Raw genomic sequence first — 17192 nt, 5'->3', positions numbered from 1 at the left:
TAGTTATAAGTTGGCACAGTGGATAGGGCTTGAAAAACTGAACACAGATCAATCGAGAAAATAGGAAGAAGTTGTGTGGAACTATGAAAAAAAATAAGCAAAATATTCAAACTGAGTAATCATTGCGCAAGATAGGCAATATAAAGGAGAATGTGAGCTCAGGAGCGCCGTGGTCCCGTGGTTAGCGTGAGTAGCTGCGGAGCGAGAGGTCTGTGGTTCAAGTCTTCCCTCGAGTGAAAAGTTTACTTTCTTTATTTTCGTAAAGTTATGATCTGTCGGTTCGTTCATTGACGTCTCTGTTCACTGTAATAAGTTTAGTGTCTGTGTTTTGCTACCGCACCGCAAAACCGTGCGATTAGTAGACGAAACGACGTGCCTCTCCAATGGGAACCGAAAACATTTGATCGAAAGGTTATAGGTCAACCGATTCCTCCACAGGAAAACACCTCTGATATATTCTATACGACACTGGTGACGGCATGTGCGTCACATGACAGGAATATGTTGTCGACCCACCTAACTTGTACACTTGTCGAATGGGAAAAAAATTCTTCTACCTTGCACGATTTAGGTTTTCTTGTGGATGTGATAATCACTCTCAAAAAAGTGATGAAAACATGAGTTTGACACATAAACAGCAACAAATGAATGCAACAGTTTCGCAGTCGCACAGTTTTCCCTGTGCTCTGTCAAAACATACGTTTTTAACGTTTTCAAATTTTTCCGTGTGTAGAGCGTCGAATCCTGCATATGTCCAAGCAAATCTGAACATGTCCTGGAATTTTGGAGAGCGTAGGTGATTATGTGTGAGTGCCTGAACTTTGATAATTGTCTGAAAATAAAAAAAATTAAACTTTTCACTCGAGGGAAGACTTGAACCAAGGACCAGTCGTTCCGCAGCTGCGCACGCTAACCATGGGACCACGGTGCTCCTGAGCTCACAGTATCCGTGATGTTGCCTATCTTGCGCATGGACTACTCAGTTTGTATATTTTGCTTATTTTTTTCATAGTTCCAAACAACTTCTTCCAGTTTTCTCGATTGATCTGTGTTCAGTTTTTCAAGGCCTATCCACTGTGCCAACTTATAACTAAATCTGAGGGGGGTGTGATGGGGAGGTTCCCTTGTGAGAGCGCAAGACCAATGGAAAGCGGCAGTCCTCTTGCTCTGAAACAAGAGATCTGAATAAGGAAGGTGATCTCAATCCAATTTGCTGTAAAACGTTTGAAACCACACCAAAAGCACTCAATCGAGCAATGCGCTGTGACTTGAGCAGAAATGCATTCAGTAAGTGTTAAATAGAGGCTTAAATTTTAGGGGACTTTTAACATTGCAGCGCGTCAGCAATCGTGAATAATTTAGTGATTACAAAGAATCCGCCTCGATTGCAAATAGAAACCGGATGTTGACCAAGGTTTCGGCGCGGATAACCATGCCTTTTTCGGAACACACTAAAACTACAAACTACCCAAAGAGGCATGGTCCAACATTAATACTGAACACCGAAAAGGGCAAAAGACTCGCATGAAATGTAAAATAAACGGTACGTGTGTATCATGTCAATAACTGTACTTAGCTCAAACTTCAGAAGCGTGCTTCCTCACCCCAGCCAACGTTCGGTGGGCCGCGGGCTCTCAGGTATGCGCCTTCCTTTCTGACATTCTCACAGCCTAGTTGTCGGCACTACCTCAGTTTACTTGACAGCCCGAGGCGCACCGAACGTTGACCGGGATGAGGAAGCACGCTTCTGAAGTTTGAGCCAAGTACAGCTATTGACATGGTACACACGAACCGTTTACTTTACATTTTATGCGAGTCTTTTGCCCTTTTGGGCGTTCTGTATTAATGTTGGACCATGCCTCTTTAGGCAGTTTGTAGTTTTAGTATGTTCCGAAGAAGGCGTGGTTATCCGCGCCGAAACCTAGGTCAACGTCCGGTTTGTATTTGCAATCGAGACGGATTCTTTATAATCTTTAAATGTTAGGCCTGAATAAATATTAAGTGTGAAGGCAACACACAATACCATTAAGAAACAACAACCTACTGCAAGGCAGTTACATATCTGACGTATTATCACGCACCCAGTTAGTAATAAAAGTTACTACACATTAGTAGACAAAGTAGCGGCCGCTCTCTGAGCTACACCCAAGCTACGTAAGGTAGAGCGCTCGTTGTTCGTTAGCTTTAATGACCTTAACGTCACTTACAACTATGCCAGTAGGCATTTGTCATACGATATCACTCAACTATTAGATGATAAGACCCGTGTGCTAATAGGCACTAGCTGTAGCTTAATCTAGTTTTTCAGTTCAAATGGCTCTGAGCACTATGGGACTTAATATATGAGGTCATCAGTCCCCTAGACTTAGAACTACTTAAACCTAACTAACCTAAGGACATCACACACATCCATGCTCCAGGCAGGATTCGAACCTGCGACCGTGGCAGCAGCTCAGTTCCGACTGAAGCGCCTAGAACCGCTCGGCCACAACGGCTGGCGTTTATAGTTACGAGCGAGGACTTCACCTCTTTGTAACTAACAGTTAAACACAGGATACGGCGGTAGCCCCAGTAGTTACCACCGCTCCAGGCTGATTATTTTATCACATCAAGAATAAGAACAGTTCTCACTGTAGGAGAGCCGATGTGAGCCCGGTATAGCCACTGAGGAAAGCTAACAACCCTGACGACTAACGCACGTCCGTTATTCCTTACATGCAAGTTAGGGGAACAGCTTAACAACGCGGCCCTGTCTGCCATAAACAGAACCAGCAAGTATACAAAAGATTCACACAATACAGCCAACAAGAACTTCGTCCCTTACAACCAACCCAAGCGCAATATAGTAAAAACTAAGAAAAACACTGATCAACACATTGCGACAACTTGAGAGAAATAGGCAGACGTGGGTTCAATACACAATACCAAAAACACGTCGAGAATGCTCATTTCACAGTGGTGCAAGTGGTCTTATTTCATTTATAGCTGATCAGGATTACACAGCGAGAGATACTTGTCATTTCCTCCCGAAAGGCGTTTAAAATTTACTTTCCCCTCAATAAACGCACTACCCTTATCATACAAGCCCTGAGATAGGGAATCACCGAGATTTCAGTCGAATTCCACAAATATCTCAAAACAACTGTGAATACAAGACACCATACAGACAAACTATTAGTAACTGATTCTGTACTCGATTTGCGTGCGAGGAAACGAACAAAACTTAACCGTCCATAATCACCAGTTACACGTCGTTGCGGAAATATTCACAAGCGGACTGCCGGCCGAAGTGGCCGTGCGGTTAAAGGCGCTGCAGTCTGGAACCGCAAGACCGCTACGGTCGCAGGTTCGAATCCTGCCTCGGGCATGGATGTTTGTGATGTCCTTAGGTTAGTTAGGTTTAACTAGTTCTACGTTCTAGGGGACTAATGACCTCAGCAGTTGAGTCCCATAGTGCTCAGAGCCATTTGCACAAGCGGACTAAATCAGTTTTCCAAGATGATTAGCCGGGTACACATACTGTCACCACATTCACGACACAACAATCGGATGTAGCATGCTGGTGCCTGCAGCAAGAAGCAAACACTAAACTGCTGCTGATAGAACACGACCGACGCCAGCTGGTTCTTTCAACAACTGATACTTGAGTTCCCGAGCCCTATGACAACTGAAACAACCCAAAATCATTTCCACTTGCAGGAGCATACCACACCGTATCCATCTCCCTGAAGATCACTAAACTCTCTACGCGAATTACGCAATCATTGATGTAGGTAATCAGTGCAAGAATTCAATGAATTCCACCAAGACAACGATCTCAATTGGCAGTTGATAGTACAAAGCATCAGACAACTAAACTATTGGTCCCTGATCCTCCACATGGTTCAAACGCACAGAGAACGTAAGTGTCGCCATTAGCAACACAGACGTGGTGCATAAACCGGCCAGGAACATCACTAATCCGAAAACATCTCACCGACAACTGTCAATAACTAATACTTCACACGGTTTGTCTGCAAAGAGACAGCCGGCCGGAGTGGCCGTGAGGTTCTAGGCGCTGCAGTCTGGAACCGCGAGACCGCTACGGTCGTTGGTTCGAATCCTGCCTCGGGCATGGATGTGTGTGTTGTCCTTAGGTTAGTTAGGTTTAACTAGTTCTAAGTTCTAGGGGACTAATGACCTCGGAAGTTGAGTCCCATAGTGCTCAGAGCCATTTGAACCATTTGAACAAAGAGACAACACAAATGTCCCTGATCACCATCCATACGTCGTTGCGGAAACACTTGCAACAAAGCCGAAATTAATTTCCGAAGACACGGTACATGACCGACTAGGAACACACGCACACTTGACCAGCCACGAAACCACGCAGACGTCAGCTTGCCGGCCCACACAACAGAACTCTAAATACAGCTGGTAGAATGGCTCCGAGCACCATGGGACTTAACATCTTAGGTCATCAGTCCCCTAGAACTTAGAACTACTTAAACCTAACTAACTCAAGGACATCACACACATCCATGCCCGAGGCAGGATTCGAACCTGCGACCGTAGCAGTCCCGCGGTTCCGGACTGCAGCGCCTGGAACCGCAAGACCACCGCGGCCGGCAGCTGGTAGAATATAATGACTCTAAACGATGTTTTTTCTATTCACAGTTGATTAGCCGCACCATCGGACAACTGCGAAAAAGATCGAAGCGCTTCCGCTGCTTATTAGAGTAGTGGATAATAGGCAACTCGACTCTGTTGTACATGACAGCGGGGTAGGAACCTGTCACAACAACATTAACATACGCACTTAATCTCAACGATTGAAGGAGGAAAGCTATCACCACAGCCGCTAGAGAAGGCCCACATGGCCGACTAGCTCCGCTGTACTGAACGTCACTAGAGAGGAAACCCTATCTGTAGCCATCTCATTGTCAGCCGGAACCAAGGACTGTGGCGAAGTAGTAAAGAAATATAACCATGCGGCATACTACCGATTATCAGATTCGGCAAATACTTCAGGGAATGTGAATACGATAAATTTCGAAGGAAGGCAAATTCAGAATAGGATATTGTATATACAGGGTGGTTCATTGATAGTGGCAGGGCCAAATATCTCACGAAATAAGCGTCAAACCAAAAAACTGCAAATAACGAAACTTGTCTAGCTTGAAGGGGGAAACCAGATGGCGCTATGATTGGCCCGCTAGATGGGGCTGCCATAGGTCAAACGGATATCAGCTGCGTTTTTTAAAATAGGAACCCCCATTTTTTATTACATATTCGTGTAGTACGTAAAGAAATATTAATGTTTTAGTTGGACCACTTTTTCGCTTTGTGATAGATGGCGCTGTAATAGTCACAAACGTATAAGTACGTGGTATCACGTAACATTCGACCAGTGCGGACGGTATTTGCTTCGTGATACAGTACCCGTGTTAAAACGGACCGTTTACCAATTGCGGAAATGGTCCATATCGTGTTGATGTATGGCTATTGTGATCAAAATGCCCAACTGGCGTGTGCTATGTATGCTGCTCGGTATCCTGGACGACATCATCCAAGTGTCCGTACCGTTCGCCGGATAGCTACGTTATTTAAGGAAACAGGAAGTGTTCAGCCACATGTGAAACGTCAACCACGACCTGCAACAAATGGTGATGCCCAAGTAGGTGTTTTAGCTGCTGTCGCGGCTAATTCGCACATCAGTAGCAGACAAATTGCGCGAGAATCGGGAATATAAAAAACGTCGGTGTCGAGAATGCTACATCAACATCGATTGCACCCGTACCGTATTTCTATGCACCCGGTATTGCATGGCGACGACTTTGAACGTCGTGTACAGTTCTGCCATTGGGCACAAGAGAAATTACGGGACGATGACAGATTTTTTGCACGCGTTCTATTTAGCGACGAAGCGTCATTCACCAACAGCGGTAACGTAAACCGGCGCAATATGCACTATTGGGCAACGGAAAATCCACGAAGGCTGCGACAAGTGGAACATCAGCGACCTTGGCGGGTTAATATATGGTGCGGCATTATGGGAGGAAGGATAATTGGCCTCCATTTTATCGATGGCAATCTAAATGGTGCAATGTATGCTGATTTCCTACGTTATGTTCTACCAATGTTACTAAAGATGTTTCACTGCATGACAGAATGGCGATGTACTTCCAACATGATGAATGTCCGGCACATAGCTCGCGTGCGATTGAAGCCGTATTGAATAGCATATTTGATGACAGGTGGATTGGTCGTCGAAGCACCATACCGTGGCCCGCACGTTCCCCGGATTTCTTTCTGTGGAGAAAGATGAAGGATATTTGCTATTGTGATCCACCGACAACGCCTGACAACGTGCATCAGCGCATTGTCAATGCATGTGCGAACATTACGGAAGGCGAGCAACTCGCTGTTAAGAGGAATGTCGTTACACGTATTGCCAAATGCATTGATGTTGACGGACATCATTTTGAGCATTTATTGCATTAATGTGGTATTTCCAGGTAATCACGCTGTAACAGCATGCGCTCTCAGAAATGATAAGTTCACAAAGGTACATGTATCACATTGAAACCACCGAAATAAAATGTTTAAACGTACCTACCTTCTGTATGTTAATTTAAAAAACCTACCTGTTACCAACTGTTCGTCTAAAATTGTGAGCCATATGTTTGTGACTATTACAGCTCCATCTATCACAAAGCGAAAAAAGTGGCCCAACTAAAACATTCAAGTTTCCTTACGTACTACACGAATATGTAATAAGAAGGGGGTTCCTATTTAAAAAAAAAAAAAACGCAGTTGATATCCGTTTGACCTATGGCAGCGCCATCTAGCGGGCCAACCATAGCGCCATCTGGTTTCCCCCTTCAAGCTAGACAAGTTTCGTTATTTGTAGTAGTTTTTTGGTTTGACGCTTATTTCGTGAGCTATTTGGTCCGGTCACGATCAATGGACCACGCTGTATACAGGATGATCATAATTAAAGCTGCAGTTTCAAAACGCTGTAGAAAGAGTACCACTACTGCAAAATGACGTCAGATTTGAACAGCGTATTACTGACGCAGGGGAAAATGCCGTGGGGAAAAAAACACGAAAATCTTACCGATAGATGGCGCTGTAAGCGTGTTAAAGTAATTGGGGTCGGCTACAGAAGATAGAGGAATCGCAATACGACGGCTATGGTTCGAGCTGCATATTACACCATCCGAACTGTTCAATGTACATGACTGCACGAGTTCGGCAGTCAACAGTTGTGACACTGGTAATTCGGTAAACCCACCCACCACGACAAGTTCGTGCCACATCGGATGACAGAAATCGATTTTTAACTGTCCTGAGGCCAAAAACTGCATAAAAAGCAAAATGAAATCGGTTTTTAATTGTCCCGAGGTCAAAATTCGCATGAGAACCGAAATAATATCGATTTTTGATTGTCCTGGGACCAAATGCAGCATAAAAGCAAAATATCTGTTTCTGTCATGAGACTGGCGCAAGTTATGTTCAGCGTGCTGCCCATCATTTTCAGCCCCAAGTTGAAACCGAGCAACAGAATGTTCGACAACAGATCGGAGTGTCTCGGTAGTCACGTTGCGCAACGCGTGCCTTCACTTCAGCCTCGTCCGTAATTGGAGTACTGAACACATATTTCAGTTAACTCCACAGCCAGAAGTCACACGGATTAAGATCAGGCGATGAGGGCGCCCAGGCTGTAGGAACATAATGAGCCCGTTTGAGTGTTGGAATGACGCTGGTGCGCGAAAGACTCTCATAGCGTTTTCAAGTGACGGTACAGGTAACAAGTGCCGTAGGACTCATCTAAAAAAGTACTGCCCTACGATAAACGATGCGGTCAACCCGCCCACAGAGTCACATGTGCAGAATGAAGCTGTGCCGGTTGATGTGCGTGCGGATTTTCCGTTCCCCATATTTTGCAATTCAGCGTATTGACGTCATCGTTTTCTCCGGACCCCTATCAGACGTGTCCGGAACTGCTGCAGGACCACTGGCGTACAGTCACTATTTTTATAAAGGAACTTTACCAACAGCGCGCGATCCTTCACGGAGACAGTCGTGTCAGACGTCTCGGGCACTAACTCAGGAACAGCGTGTGCCGCACGTCTTTTGGTGTCCGTATTCTGACGCTTACAGCGCCAACTACTGGTCAGGTTTACGTTAATTTTTTTGGTCCCTTTACGTTTGCTCCTGAGTTAATAATATGTTATTCAAATATGACGCCTTTCTGAGGAGTGGTTCTCTTTCTACGGCGTTTTGAAACTTGAACTTCAATTAAGGACACGCTGTTTATCGACCAGATATACTGACGTTTGTGAAAATTGTATCAAGAAAACATGTAGCTGCAATGATTCACTACTGGCCATTAAAATTGCTACACCACAAAGATGACGTGCCACAGACGCGAAATTTAACCGGCAGGAAGAAGATGCTGTGATATGCAAATGATTAGCCTTTCAGAGCATTCACACAAGGTTGGCGCCGGTGATGACACCCTACAACATGCTGACTTTAGGAAAGTTTCCAACGGATTTCTCATACACAAACAGCAGTTGACCGGCGTTGCCTGGTGAAAAGTTGTTCCTCTGGCATGGATGTGTGTGATGTCCTCAGGTTAGTTAGGTTTAAGTGGTTGTAAGTTCTAGGGGACTGATGACCTCAGAAGTTAAGCCTAAGGACAGCACACACATCCATGCCCGAGGCAGGATTCGAACCTGCGACCGTAGCGGTCACACGGTTCCAGACTGTAGCGCCTAGAACCGCACGGCCACCCGGGCCGCCGGGTCGAGATCCAATGACTGTTAGCAGAATATGGAATCGGTGGGTTCAGGAGGGTAGTACGGAACGCTGTGCTGGATGCCAACGGCCTCGTATCACTAGCAGTCGAGATGACAGGCATCTTATCCGCATTGCTGTAACGGATCGTGCAGCCACGTCTCAATCCCTGAATCAACAGATGGGGACGTTTGCAAGACAACAACCATCTGCACGAACAGTTCGACGACGTTTGCAGCAGCATGGACTATCAGCTCGGAACCATGGCTGCGGCTACCCTTGACGCAGCATCACAGACAGGAGCGCCTGCGATGGTGTAGTCAACGACGAACCTGGGTGCACGAATGGCAAAACGTCATTTTTTCGGAAGAATCCAGGTTCTGTTTACAGCATCATGATGGTCGCATCCGTGTTTGGCGACATCGCGGTGAACGCACATTGGAAGCGTGTATTTGTCATCGCCATACTGGCGTGTCACCCGGCGTGATGGTATGGGGTGCCATTGGTTACACGTCTCGGTCACCTCTTGTTCGCAGTGACGGTACTTTGAACAGTGGACGTTACATTTCAGATGTGTTACGACCCGTGGCTCTACCCTTCATACGATCCCTGCGAAACCATACATTTCAGCAGGATAATGCACTACCGCATGTTGCAGGTCCTGTACGGGCATTCTGGATACAGAAAATGTTCGACTTCTGCCCTGGCCAGCACTTTCTCCAGATCTCTCACCAATTGAAAACGTGTGGTCAATGGTGGCCGAGCAACTGGCTAGTGACAATACGCGAGACACTACTCTTGATGAACTGTGGTATCGTGTTGAAGCTGCATGGGCAGCAGTACTTGTACATGCCATCCAAGCTCTGTTTGACTCAATGCCCAGGAGTATCAAGGTCGTTATTATAGCAAGAGGTGGTTATTGTGGGTACTGATTTCTAAGGATCTATGCACCTAAATTGCGCGAAAATGTAATCACATGTCAGTTCTAGTATAATAAAAAAAAAATTCAAATGTGTGTGAAATCTTATGGTACTTAACTGCTAAGGTCATTAGTCCCTAAGCTTACACACTACTTAACCAGAATTATCCTAAGGATAAACACACACACACCCATGCCCGAGGGAGGACTTGAACCTCCGCCGGGACTAGCCGCACAGTCCATGACTGTAGCGTCTTGACCGCTCGGCTAATCCCGCGTGGCTCTAGTATAATATATTTGTCCAATGAATACCCGTTTATCATCTGCATTTCTTCTTGGTGTAGCAATTTTAATGGTCAGTAGTGTAAACGACATTCGAAGCAGTATTGCTCCTCTGTTCGTCTCTTTTTACATGTGAACTGCGCCTGGCCACTTCACTGTAGGCTAGCTGTACAAACTGACCGACCAGTGCTGTCGGAGTTAAATGCGCCGGTAAAGCGGATGTCCCGTATTCTCGCAAAGTCGATGTGCGCGTAACGCACAGCGCAAAAGTACCCTGATTATCGTACTTGACAGTACTAGAGACAGCTTGGCTGCAGTCCCACGTGAAATGGAAGTCCAATGAGGTTCCAGCAAACGCGGAAGAATACACAGCGCAATGTTTACATCAGATTTATTCTTATGATTATAGTCATGTTACACTTCATACGATCAAAGGCACGTGTTTCAACATGGGAGGAAGGGTTACCCGCAGTTAGTATAGATATGTCTCGTCTGTGCGGCGTTGTTGAAGGATAACTGGTCACACGAGACGCTCGCCAATAATCCCCGCCCACACATTGAGGCTGAACCGGTACTGATGGTTCTCTACCACCACGTCATGGGGATTCTCCGTAGCCCAGTGACGGGTGTCGCGAAGGTTGTCAAAAATAGCTCAAATGGCTCTGAGCACTCTGGGACTTAACATCTGAGGTCATCAGTCCCCTAGAACTTACAACTACTTAAACCTAACTAACCTAACGACATCACACAGATCCACGCCCGAGGCAGGATTCGAACCTGCGACCGTAGCGGTCGCGCCGTTCCAGACTGAAGTGGATTGTCGATACTGTCTCTCGAAGAGGTAGCCTCAGCTGTGATGAGGATGAATGACAGAAATCCCACCACATTGGTGACCTTTGGGAATAACCAGCGACGAAACCATCTCTGCGGAGACAAGTCCATAGGGAATAAGATAGGCAGGGGCAAAGGTGCGTACTTAACACTTTTCTGTTTTTCCCCTTCTGATTTTATGGTTACGTGACAATGAAAATTGTACACAATACACCTAGGATCATTGCTTGTATGATGTCTCAAAGTTATATTGAACAAAATGTTGCAAACAAAGAAAACGGGTCTTTGCCTCGGACATCCTAATGTTATGAGGGAAAATTTCACACAAAAAGAAATTATTATCACAATCTAAAGGATAATTACATTATTTGTCAGGTAATGTCATTATTAACTTGTGCAATGTTGTACTATATCAAATCATCATCATCATCGTCATCATCAGCTCGATCATCGTGATCGTATTAAACCTCAAAGCATGACACTAACGTATTACTAATGTAAATACAGAGCACATCAACACATGGAAACACGTTGTTTTATTATTAATTGGCCCCTTCTTGTCACTCTTTTCTGCAGTTTTCCCGGTAAAGTATCTATTCCTGTTTTGTCTTCATTACAGACTGCACGGGGCTTTACTGAAACCCATTATGCTCCCGTTCTCTCCTGTTGCCTCAAATTGTGATGAGCGATGAATGAGCTAGCCCAGTCTTCCCCTGCCACTTATTATTATTATTTTTTTTAATTGAACGGCTGGTTTACGCCATTACTTTCCAGAAACTGATATATTAAATGTCTGATGTGTTTAGACGTAGGGTCATAGAACATAGAATCCAGGTTGGTACAGTGCTTCGCCAGTTCAGTTTCGTCTCTCACAGAAAATACTCTTTTGAAGCGCCCCAATGATGCCACTCCATAGCCTGCTTTAAATCTTTTACATAATGTGGATTAATTACATCCAAGCCTTTTATCTGCATTGCTGGTGGAAGGGTCATTGACTGTTAGCTTCTTAGCCTCCTAGAACGTTTCAGAAGACAGCGGCATGGAGGGGTTTCTCTCTCGTAGTTGATCTAGTCTTATTAATACTGCATCAGTCGTTGTCAAATGGTGAACTATAAATTAAGGTCCATTAAATATATTAAATAAACCTTCGTGTTCATTATTAAAATCGTTGAAAGAAAAGACAAACGTTTTAGGGCAGGTACGCATACGAACATTTACCCCAGCTACTTCGCAGCATCTTTGTCCCGCGCCGCAAATTTCTGAACTTGCCGCGCGGGGTAGCCGCACTATCTTGGGCACCTTGCCACGGTTCGCGCAGCGCCCCCGTCGGAGGTTCGAGCCCTTCCCCGGGCTTTGGTGTGTCTGTTCTTAGCGTCACTTAGTTTCAGTTAGATTAATTAGTGTGTAAGCCTAGGGACCGATGACCTCAGCAGTTTGATCCCATAGGAACTTACCACCACCATTTCTGAACTTACGGTAACAGCAGCCATCAACCCAGCTTGTTAAACTAACAACTAAGCTTAAGGCGTGACTTAGATTATGTACTTACATACGAGGTATTGCGTATTCATTGGAATTTTTTTTATAGAAGACATATAGCCATCAGTTACATGATAAATAGCTATATGGAAGGTTCCAAAAAACCAACTCATCTCATACCTTGAAAACTTCAAAGCGAAACCACTAACACAACACACCTGAAACTTCCACCATGAACGTTCTCAACTGAAGATGCAGAGCTGCCACACTACACTCTACAAAAAAGAAGAGCGCTAGATTTGGATCTTTGTCCCATGCACCCGCCTACCCTAAGACATGCACATGTTGTACGTCATACAGATAGTGCCAGCTTTCGAGGAGAATGTTCCACACGGTCGTGTGGCTGGCGGACCACCTGCCTGGTGCTGATACCGGGGTCACTGTCAAACAGCTCTTATCTTCACCTTCGAGTGGGTGTAACTTCCTTAGAAAGCATTTCCGACGATATGACCCAGTGACCCTTATTGTTCGTCCACTCAGGGATCTTTACCTGTAGTTTGCCCCATTTAGCAAAATCACACTTTGTAGAAATGAGATCGTGCAACGTAACGAGAACGCTGGAATGATGTCCCACTCGTCCCTGCTCCGATTATATACTTTCATTAGCGCGTCACGTGATGGCGACGTCACCAGGCAGCTAAGACTTCTTTAACCTGAGCTGAACTGTACGCCATGTTTTCGCCAAAGTATAGGGTATTCATAATTGTTTACATATGTGTCAGGATGCGAGTGGAGTTTTGTAGTTAAATATATTGAAGAATACATCGTAAATATGGGTGGCTGTTCAACTGTGAACTGTTTTAATTATTGCAAAAATGGTTTTCACAGTTTTAGATTTCCGAGTGACCCTGAATAAAGAAAAAATACGTTGTTGCAGAAACAACCGGGATACAGGACCTGGCGCTCAATTGTGTATTGCAAAAGTATGTTAGTAAACTCTCCTCGACCGCTGCCATTACCTGTATGACTGCCTATGGGGCAAAGGTCGTAATCTAGCGTTCCAGTTGCACACAATTGTTTCCCAACCAGTTAGTTTCAAAATTTTTCGATATCTGAGACATTTTCGCAGTTCGCAAAGTGGAGAGCAATATTTATTGTGATGTATTTATACATTGTTATCATGAACATACATACGATAAACAAACTGAATAATATTTAACCCCATATCTTATACAGTGTATGCACCGTAGGACGAGAAAATATTTTTACAGCAGATTGGTCATTGTGAGGTAACCTGCACAAGTAACATAATCTTGAAATTTTGACCACAACTCAACAAGAAACAAATTTTCCTTTTTATGTTCTTGTTAACGATAAAGTCATTTAATAACAGCGTGAATTCCGGATGCACAAATTTTATAGTTGGTGTACGGAGGAGGAAATGGTTACTCAGACCTCTCTGTTTGTCAAGAACTAATCGAAACAGCATTGTTCCTCTTATTACAGAAGTTTATTCGCTGAGATCGCATAAAAATACACAATGATTACTAGTTTTCAGTGGAATTAAGTCTCCATCTACAGATCATTTGCATGGAAAAAATTTTTACGGGGTCAATCCACTTCGTCGACTGTACATATTAATTGGGCACAACTTGTAACACGCCCGGGGGTACAAGTGGGGTTGGGGGACCCTTAAACTGATTATCACTTCTGGACCGTGCGCCCTGTCCACACCACGCACCTGATAATCCCGCGGGGGTCATACTATTCTGCTCCACACTGCTGCTGGCGTGCCTGAAATTATCTATCGAAATATGCAAGCGGGTTTAGGGGAGCCACTCAACGTTAAAAAACCACACTAATCTACGTCTGGTATGAATATCTATATTCTGAGGCGATATGGAAATCACAGGTTGCACTGTTTACACTCTTAAGTCGTAAATTTTTATTCCAGTTGACAGTCTTGATGATTATCTGACCACAATATCACTTGGACGAGGGTACGCGTGCCGAACACGGCGCGGATGATTGTTGATATTGCGAAAGCCGAATAATCGAACGAAAGTTCTTATGCCCGCCACGCATACACAGATTTCTTTTGGTACCAGTCCTCCCTGACACTAGTAACGATATAACACTGTCGGTAAAGTTAATTTATCAGTTCTCAGGTGTATGAGCGTGCGCGTAACCGTCGCGGCGCGGCTGATGTTGATAATGTGGAAACGCGGTGATCGAACGCACGTCCTCACGCTCGCTACAAGACCCTGGCACTTGTTTGCACTCTTTTTTGGTAACTAATTTGTACTGATTCACATTAGTTCATTCTGGGAGACCGAAAACGGCGCGGATGATGGATACAGTACGGTACGACACGCAACGAGAGGATACACAAATCCGTCATCAGCAGCACTGCTCACTTTTAAATTACTTCTTGACGTACTTTCCTCTGAATCATTTACTTATTGTATCACTTTACTGTAATAGCACCTGTAGCAACACTTCAACTTCCATACTAACAATGCCCGTCACATACAGAGCTACACGCTACATATCCACCATTACCGCAGTTAATAGTCATGACAACCTTAACAGATATGTATCACAAACCTTTCCAGTACAAGCCAAGCTGGAAGGCGAAGCCAACAGGCTAATACTTCGATCACAGCAGGAAACCAGGAATTTCCAGCCATCAGACTGCTGCGCGCTACACACTACACGACATAACAGTTCCGTGTCCCATGCTCGACTCGACAGACAGACTGCCCGCAAAAATACAACTAAACCAGCGATATGACAGCACACTTACAAACTGTAATGTACGCACAGGAACAATTACGGAAAGTTCTAACGTCAAACCAACATAAAATGCATACGATTTCAAAGAAAACCTATCTTATAGAGACGATATTCCATAGTACTATCTCTCGTCATATATCTGGTATGTTTATTCGAATTTTGATTTCAGCTGTAGCCAATTAATGCGAACATTGACCACGTAAATTTTTTTTTCATACAAGTGATCTGAAGATGACGATTTAATTCCGCTGAAACTAGTAATCGTTGTGTATCTTTATGCTATCTGGGAGAATAAACTTCTGTAATAAGAAGAAAAACCGTGTTTAGATTCTGAGATCGCCTCCAATACAGCTGACAGTGTCAGGTAATCATCATAAAGAACTAATTTAATCTAATGAACAAAAAACTAAAATGTTAGTTTTGAGTAATAAGCCTATATGAACCTACTTCTGGGGTTTAGTTCATATACTGTACAATTCGAGGGGCTTTATAGTGCCGCATTTCTTAAAATATATTCTTATGTTAAAAAAATAAACACCACTTTTGAAAATGCCTATTTACGGGTGCAAACTAATAAACAGTCGCAGGTTGTTACTGCATAACGCACTTAGTCGAAGACACATTTAATATTAAACAAACTACCACGCAAGTTCCGAGCCTACATTTCTGTAGCCGTGTAATATTATATTTCAATTTTTCTGTTGAAGGAAAAGGCATTCTAAATATCTCTATACATATTAATTACTGTTTGGTACATTTCATACATGCAGTATCAAATATTTTATAAGAAATATGAAAAGTTGCGTGAATAGATTAACCACCCACAAGGTAAACCTCACCCTGTCCTCAGAGTTGGGGAAAACGTGGCGCACGATTCGTGTATTATATGATAGTGGAAATCAGTATAATGTCAGGGGGCCTACGAAAATAATGGTACAATGTCTGAAGCATACATGTATTGAATTTATTATGAAAGTAGTAGATACGTATAAGACGTAAACAGTCATCACCGAATTACATAGGTTCATTCGTACTACGAGTAACAAAAAAAAGGCGTTTGCATTTCCTAGCTGGAAATTTGTATAAAGGCATTCACTGTCCTGTTGTGTTATTGCTTTGTTAGTACTTTGTCCAGCCTGCGTTCTCTCTCAGTACCTCAAAAATTCTCTACGGCACTGATTTTGATGGAGTTTGTAGTTCTTACAGTGAAATTATCGACCACTCTCCTCGTATCCCTCTTCCCAGCTGACATATGGACACAAATTACCATCCATTGCGATAAACACCCCCTTGAAAGTATTCCTGAAAGGTTTTTCATAGGGTTCAGATCCGGACTAATCGCAGACCAAGGCAAGACATCGATATTTTTATCTTCAAACCAAATTTTGGTTGTAACAGAAACGTGCACAGATGCATTATCTCGTTGAAACATTAGACTTCCGTTCCCGAGGTCCTCATACTAGTTCATTCTAGTGTTGAGCCGAGCAAAGCGTGATTTATCTTTAGTGGAAAAGGCTGCGCAAATCATAACACTTCACCATTAAAATTCTGCTCATTCGTACCTGAAACCGAGCGAGGTGGCGCAGTGGTTAGCACACTGGATTCGCATCCGGGAGGACGACGGTTCAATCCCGTCACCGGCCATCCTGATTTAGGTTTTCCGTGATTTTCTTAAATCGCTTCAGGCAAATGCCGCGATGGTTCCTTTGAAAAGAGCACGGCCGATTCCCTTCCCCATCCTTCCCTCACCCGAGCTTGCGCTCCGTCTATAATGACCTCGTTTGTCGATTGGACGTTAAACACTAATCTCCTCCTCCTCCCCTCCCGTGCCTGCAAGTTTGTTCTCAGATCATGCCAATAATACTGGAATCCATTTGGCCAATCTAATTCAAACTTCTTCCCATCACTGAAGATCATCTTAGTTCATTCTGAAATCCATGACGTATGTTTTTCAGTGAACTTCAGTGTAGCCTGTTTAAGTGTCAGAGCAGGTTTCTGCAGTCGGTCTTTGCATGCAAGATGTTTGTCTTTTGACAAAATTTGTCATGCACGTCTGGTAGTTAGTGGCAGCTGTAAATCAGCAAAAAGTTGAGAAGAATAA

This window comes from Schistocerca serialis, chromosome 1, assembly GCF_023864345.2.
Source record: "Schistocerca serialis cubense isolate TAMUIC-IGC-003099 chromosome 1, iqSchSeri2.2, whole genome shotgun sequence".
Lineage (NCBI taxonomy): Eukaryota > Metazoa > Arthropoda > Insecta > Orthoptera > Acrididae > Schistocerca > Schistocerca serialis.
Note: the sequence above shows the minus strand (reverse complement) of the source record.